Below are 8,106 nucleotides of genomic sequence, written 5' to 3' on the forward strand. Positions count from 1 at the left end.
GCAGTAGACTATCAAACCAGAAGAACAGTGGAATATCGATATTGGAACATCGGAGCCCAATAGGTATAGGGAAGACGATGGTGAGATACAGAGGAGAGAAGCCAAGGGACCAAGATGGGGCCAACACATCTGGAGTTCAGAGGGGAGAGCTGAGGATGGCCCTAGGGGGTGAGCTGTAGAGAGACACATGCTGGCCGTGCTCCTTCTCACTCCTTAAAGAGGTTGATTGCTCACAGTCAGGCAGGATAGATGCTCGAGAGAGAAATGTGTATCCACTTTCCACTGGTGAACACATTGCTGCTTTGTTTACCTTTTAAGCAGTATGACAAACAGAATTATACCATGTGACAATTACACAATGAAAGGTTATGAACGAATTTTTGGACTGGAAAAAAAAGTTTGATGATTATGAGATGAAATTTGGTACAAAATGAAGGACTGCTTCCCCTCCCCTCAGAGCACATGCAGCCATCCCCTGACTGTTTCCTGTGGGCTTACTGAGTGATAACGGAAAGTTTTTTAATGCTGTCAGACTGCAACTAAGTGTGAATATAAAAGGTTTGAGAAGGTGATCTCTCACTCTTTTCTCTTCTTGTCGTGAGAAGGCAAAAACCGCTCTTGAAGAGGTCTAGAGGTTTTGGGGTGCTGGGACCCCCCAGATCGCAACGCGGGCTTGTCTGCAAGAATTCAACTCAAATCTTCTTCCAGCCAGAGAAATAGTTTATTAGAGATAAAGCATATAGGCCTGACTCCCAAGGAACCCAAATATCAGTAACGCCCACAGGGACGAGCGGGCATGAGAGTCTCAGCGTGTTGGGCATGAGAAATTCTCAGCCTCTGAATGGGGGCTAAGGTGGATCTTAAGCCAGGTGACTTCCATAAGGACCATACACGCCTGCCCCATGTAATCCCACATACCACAACTAAAAGACAAATAGGAAAAAGAAGCTCTGTCATCAACTGGCTGAGCGTAAGTGGGTAAGTCACTTAACCTTTCTGAGCCTCAGTTTCCTCATCTATAAAACAAAGATGACAATATTTTTATAACTTCTCTGGGCCATAGTTTCATTCTTTAAAACATTAAGGAATTAGGTTGGCGATCTCTAAATTCCTTGCAGTTCTAGAAGTTTAATACCTATCACTTAAGGTTATTGTTTTATATTAACATCCTTTCTTATTAATTACAATGATAAAGTTTCACAGGAAACTTTTCCTGACTTTTCTGCATTGCTAGGGGAAGCAGGGCCAACTTACATTTCTACCTTCCAATGCAGACCCAGGTGCTAGGGGTTCTTGTGAGGCCCCTCTGCATAGGATATACTCAAGCTGGGAAATGACTCATCAGGAAACATGATTGCTACCTATGCAAAGCACAAACCCACAGTTTGGTATTTTTTTGTTTTGCTCTAATAAATTTTTACTGATATCTTGTGTTTTTCCATCACCAAAAATTTTCCCAGCATCCCCTGTCTTCCTCCTCCCAGAGAGATATGCCATGTAACAAAGAATGTTATTAAAGAAAAAGAGGGAGAGAACCCAACAAAACCAATCAATACTTTGAAAAAGTCTGAAAATACATACAATATTTTACACTTATGAACCTCCCACCTCTGGAAAGGAGTAGAGTAGGAATATCTTCTCATATTTCTTCTTTGAGGCTGTGTTTGTTATTTGTAATTTTGCAGCTTTGGCTTTTGACCTTGGTAATTCTTGTGGTTGTTCTGTCCATTTACATTATTGTATGTTGTTTTCTTGGCTATGTTTGCTTCGCTCTTCATCAGCTCATGTAAACCTTTCCATGCTTCTCTATATTCATCATGTTCATAATTTTTTATATCACAATAATATTTATATGCCACAATTTGTTCAGCCATTCCCCGAAGAATTGGTATCTACTTTATTTCCAATTCTTTGCTATGGCAAAAAAATGCTGTCATAAACATTTTGGTATATATGAGGATTTTGTTCTTATCAATGACCTATATACATAGTGGCAAAATCTCTGGGTCAAAGGGGGTGCTCATTTTAGTCACTTTATTCACATAATTCCAAATTTCTTTCCAAAATGATTGTATCGATTCACAGCTCCACCAACAATGCACCAGTGTCCCTATCTCCCTCCAATCTCTCCAGTATTTTGTCATTTACTAATTTGTTGGAAATGAGATGAAATATTGGGGCTATTTTGATTTTCATTTCTCTTATTGTTAGTGATTTGGGGCATTCTTTCATATGGTTATTGATAGTTCATAATTCTTTTAACAACTATTTGTTCATATCCTTTAATCACTTATCTGTTAGGAAATGGGTTTTGTTCTCACACACATACATATTTATCTGTTAGTTGTTCATTTATCTCGGATACCAAACCCTTACCTGAGAAATTTTATATAAAGATTTTTTTCCCATTCAGTCTTTTCCTTCTTAACTTAGATACATTAATTTTATTTGCACAGAAGCTTTCAATTTCACATAATCAAAAATAATCTATTTTAACTTTTGTAATTGCCTCTATCTCTTGTTAGGTTAAGAATACATCTCCTATCCATGGGTGTAAAATGCATATGATCTGCTGGTTTGGCATGGTTTTAAATTAGGTTGGAACAAGAGGATGAACAAAGAAAGACTAAGATTGCTGTTGGCATTGGGTGGGATGATAATGAGCTGGACTATGCAACACTTACTTTGCTTCTATTTTCTTTTTCCAGAAAAATGATCTTTGCACTGAGGATAGAATAACAATGATGAACAAAGTTCAAAATTCTGATAAGAATTGTTGTAGGGGCAATATACTGACCCCTCTCCCTATGCAAATTAGGCTTTTTTTTCCCCCTTAAAAGATATTGAGACCTTCCTCCACATTTGGTTGGTTCTGGGGACTAAAAGGCTTAGATTGTTGAGGTCACTTCCTTACTGCCTGAGTACCAACCAGCCAGAGGAGCTCCCTGTATGCTCTATTGTTTGGATGATGGATCACGATGCATAACTCAGACAAAATAATTTTGCTCAGATGAATCAAGTTGACTAACCATGTTGAATATCCTTCTCTGCTATGGGTGAGTAAATCCTTTTTTAACTGTTGAGTGACTTAAGGGTGCCTAATCTTGTTCCAATACTGCATCTTGATGATGAGGGGGCTGGTCTGAGTCAGGCCATGTAAGAGATATGGTAAGAGACCACCTTACCTTGTTCAATGAGTTCAATTCAATAGGCTATTGAAAAAATGACAGATGTTTGCTGAGCTGCTATCAGTAGTCTTTTCCACTGAAAGAACTGGAGAGATGCTGAAGAAGGGCAAATGACCTCAATTTCAAAAAGAGAAAGTGGGTAGAAGCTGCTTAGCAGAGGCCAGTGAGCTCAATGTCTGTTCCTGGCAAAATTCAAGAATATATGATTAAGGAGATACTTTATGAGCATTTGGAAAGGGAAGCAATGATCACTAAAAGCCAGCATGTCTTCATCAGGAGCAGGTCATGCCAGATTAACCCCATTTCCTTTTTGAACAGTTCAGATCAAGGGACTGCTATAGACTTAGTATACTTGGATTTCAGCTAAACATTTGATAAAATCTGTCATGCTAATGTGAAGTTTTTGTTGTTTAGTCATTTCAGTTGTATCCAACTCTTCATGACCCTATTTGGGGTCTTCTTGGCAAAGATCCTGGAGTGGTTTGCCATTTCCTTCTCCAGCTCATTTTTACATATGAGAAACCTAAGGCAAATAGGGTTAAGTGACTTACCCAGGATCACACAGCTAGGTGTCCGAGGTAGCATTTGAACTCACAAAAACGAGTCTTCCTGACTCCAAGCCCACCATTCTATCCACTGTGCCATCCAATTAACCTTAATGTAAAATAAGACTGGCAAATTTTCAGAAAGGAGCAAGAAGACGGATACCATATAAGGGTATGTTTCCATTCAGACTGAATTTGCACTTTGTAAAGAGTGAGGAACCCCTTTCATGTGTAAGTAGATCATTTTATAAAAGGATATAAAACACTTTATAAAAGGTTGTAAAACTTTGAGTAGTCTATTTGAACCCACTAAAGGATGTGAGGCTTTGAATAACTTGTTTGCATATGAAAAGGCCAGAAAATCTGCTGAACTGCCCAGGAGACAATGAACTTGTCCCTAGGGCATAGATTACCTCTATATCTTTTCCCAACCCATTTATTCGTACAGACCCACATGTAAGACCCTAAATTTTTAAAACCTTGGGAACCCTGAAGTCCTAAATTGTCTGGTGATTACTAGGCAAGTGACTATTGTTTGGTTATGACACTACCTGAAAAGCTAAGGTGAAATCTCTTACCAAGAAGACCAAGCTCTGCATCTGAGAGTTGTCAGAGTCAAAGGCTGTGAAATTCCAGATGTATGGAATCTAACTTAATGGACATATGTAGAAAATTTTCACCCTCTGCCACCCTTTTGATTTAAAGTGCTTTTTATTAAGTTTGCAAGACATCAGGCAAATGCATTCTTATTGGTCTTCATTAGATGTACTCCAATTCATATCCAGGAGACTGTCATTCCTATGGTTTGAGCCGTGATTCAGAAATGCAAACCCCATTCTTACTGTTAAAAATGATTTCTCTTGGTTATTTGTGTCTGGAGACTCAGAGCTCCACCCTGACAGCCTTCTGTCCAAAGTTGTTCAAAAGAACATCTCTGATAATGAGATTGCATTGAATCTTCTTATCTTGGTCAAACTCCAACCCAGGCTTGGATTGATTTTGTCCTACTCAGGTTTAGGGGGAGACAGACTCCCAAGACTTGGGGTGGTATTTCCTTTGATGGCTGGCAATATTGGCCCCTGTGACATTTTGATATGACCCACCTCCTAGTGTGTCGACCAATCATGGTTGATTGGCATCCCTTGGGAACACCAACTCTTGGAAGGACATATAAGGCTATACCCCAAAATCCGAAACCAAGCCAGTTCTGAACTGGCTTCCTTAGGGGAACCCAGTTTTGGACTGAACTCCCATGCAATGCATGTCAAGCCAGCATGAGAGAAATTAGACCATAAACTCATGTATCCCAATTTCACTTCTCTTTCTTAGATAATAAATTGGGGTTCATATTAGATACCATCTCCTTAACCAGCTGTTCACTTCCCAAATCAATTTTTCTCTCTAAATCTCTTGTCTTCAGTGAGCAGCTGTGATGAAATCACCACCTGTGCCCCAATGGTTTTAAGTTTCTTGCTCAAAGAAGTTAATAATCTTTGGCAATGATTTTAGGTTCCTTCTGGCAGTTATTTGTGTCTGCATCTTATTCCCTACTAGGATGTAAATTTCTTGAAGTCAGGGACATCTATCTAAACTTTGCATCTTCTCCAGGTGCTTAATAAGTGTTTGTGGAATGAATGAACCAATGAATAAAAAACCTGTCAGGTTTAACATCTGCAAATAGGAGCTCCGGATTCTTTTGTCATGGAACCAGGGCCATCCCTAGCTTCTTTTGGCTTAATTGTCCCTAATAGGATCCTAAATTTAGAAGTAGGAAGATCTTGGAAATAATTTAATGCAACCTCTTCACTTTATAGACAAAGAAACTGAAAGCCAGGAAGAGTGATTTGCCCAAGACTGTTGTTGTTCGCCCTTTGTTTTCTAAGAGGACCAACAACATCATGGTGTGAAGTCTTGATTTGACAGTGAATTGGATTTAAATGAAGCATGGTCATCAGCTTCACTTTCTCTTCCAGAGTCCTCCAAGTCCAGCTGCAAGACAGAAGTCAGGATGACTGGCTATAACTCAGGATGCAGTGGATGACCTTGGTGTCTTTGAGGTCTAACCAAGCTCTAAGCACTCCGCAGCACCTGCTTCAGCCACCTTCATGGCTTTTGGAACAAATCATTCTCATCTGCCCATTCCACTGGGGAGTAGGGGGAAGTCTTCACATGCTTGGGGTAGATATCCCTCTAACTCACCACTGGGTTGTGATGGGGATGGGATCTGAACCCCTAAAAGGAAAAGACCATGTCTTTGGGATCTGGACCCCAAAAAGGAAAAGCCCCTAAACTTTCCCACATGGCCCAATCCCTGGCGTTCCCCTGAGGCATTGGCTCATCCCAGAATAATCCTTTTAACTGTCCTTTCATTGTGGCGCTGACCTTCAATTCTCTTTTTCCTCTAACCCAGCCCAGCCCTTCATTGTCTGTTACCTCTGGGTCACCCCAGCCTATTGGCCACTCCTAGATCCCATCCAAATCTTCCCACAATCTTTTTTTTCCATATAAAAGAGGTCAGTCTAGTCTACCAAATGCTCAAGATTCTTAAAATCCCGCCCACTTCTATTGGTGAAACAATAAACCTTGTCTCTGACTGAAAGAAGGCTTGAGCTGTCAAATTCTTTCCAGGCAGTACTTGCGCCTTTTGCCCTTGAATTTTGGGGCTCCCAGCACCCCTAGACTGAAACAAGTTGGAGGCCTGTTGGTTACCTTAAACCTGGTTTAGCCCTTTTGCAGAAACGATTTTACCTGAGTACCAGGGTGTGACTGCTGCTCAAGCTAAGGCTTCTTGGAACCACAGGTGAGAGTTGGGATAGATGGACATCAAAAGTGGATGGACAACCTTGAAAGGGCTCAGCAAGCCCCCACACCAGAGGTGCTAGTCCTCCCTGAACACCCCATATACCCCTGCCCAAGACTAAATAGGTAGAGATAGAAGTAGGATTTGAACTTAGGTTCTCTGATACCAAATAATCAGTTCTATTCTACCACATCGAAAAGAAAAGAAAACAAAACAAAACAAAAGCCTAAGCTTCTATTTTCAATACTGTAGGGAGCTCCCAGTGAAGAAACTTACAATATGTCGTCTTTCTCTATGGGTCTCTCAGTGTATATCTGGGTCCATTGGGCTTTCCATTAGTTACACAGTATGTGATAGTGGCTTTTTTTTTTTTTAAAAAAAAGGAATGGAGTTCATAAAGATAGAAGTGTTCTTATTGTGATCTCCAAAGATTCCACAGAGTATCCAACAGATACTTAATAAAATTAATTAGTGTACAGGGATACCATATCACAGACTATAGAACTCTTTTTTACACACACATATGAGAGAGACATGGAGACAGAGAGGAAGGAGAGAGAGAGTGGAAAAGAGGGAAGAAGAGAGAGAGAGAGATGGAGAGGAGGGAGAGGGAGAGAGACAGAGAAAGAAACAGGGGGGAGGGAGAGAGAGAGAGAAAGACAGAAAGAGAGAGAGGAAGACAGAGAGTTTCACTGAGTAGAGAGATAATCCAGTCATTAGTTAAGGCTTTCTGGATGTTTGACCCAGTTCAGAAGATTGCTCTTTACTCCCCCTTATATGATTTGAGACATCATTTTTCCTTTCTGGGCCCCAGCTTCTTCATCAGTAAAAGGTTTTGGATCAGAGGATTTCCGAGGTCCCTTCTTGAACAGATGATTAGGTGACCTTGACACAACTGAATATAACTGCACTTTTGGACAGAAGGATTGTTCTCCCACAGTATCACTAGAAAACAAAATGTCTGTGGTAGAATTAAAATGACCATATTCAGACTTTTAATTAATTCAGAGAAATCTGGCTGCTTGTTCCATTGCACACATCAAATCTCTCACCATTGCCAGTGAATACTCAGTCTGTTAACAGAAATAGGGTGGGGCTCACTAGACTCTTAGATTTTTTAGTTGAATAGTAGGAGTGTGTCTTTTTGTAGATGAGGACATTCAGAGAGGTAGCCCAAGGTGGCACAGTTTAGTTTCTGGCTATTTGTCCAGAAAGTTATTTTCCTTCTCAGTGTATTGATAATAATAATAATAATAATAGTAACAGCCACTCACATTTATGTGGCACTTAACAACACACTTTCTTCACAACTCAGGTAAGTAGTGCAAATATTTCTATCCCCATGTTAGATGAGTCTTAACTCATCTGGAGAGGAGTAGAACAGAGGCAGCATGGCAGAACGGATAAGAGAGCAGGACTTGGAGTCCTGATGATCTGGGTTCAAATCCCACCTCTGTTGTTTGGTAGCTGGGCATCCCTGAGCAAGTCACTTAATCGCTAAGGTCATAGGACTTATCCACTAGATCGTGCGTTGGCATCTATTGTTGGTGGAGAGAATGTCCATTATTGAAAC

General features: G+C 40.4%; 1 long non-coding RNA gene across 1 annotated transcript; it reads left to right on the forward strand.

The window, feature by feature from the left end:
- Positions 1-604: 604 nt before the first annotated feature.
- On the forward strand, positions 605-5,746 carry LOC114029973. The gene is made up of 3 exons (XR_003567542.1): positions 605-978; positions 2,709-3,056; positions 5,707-5,746. It is a non-coding gene; the product is annotated as an uncharacterized LOC114029973 (long non-coding RNA).
- Positions 5,747-8,106: the final 2,360 nt, after the last annotated feature.

This window comes from Vombatus ursinus, unplaced genomic scaffold (assembly GCF_900497805.2).
Source record: "Vombatus ursinus unplaced genomic scaffold, bare-nosed wombat genome assembly UNPS02014945.1, whole genome shotgun sequence".
Classification (NCBI taxonomy): domain Eukaryota; kingdom Metazoa; phylum Chordata; class Mammalia; order Diprotodontia; family Vombatidae; genus Vombatus; species Vombatus ursinus.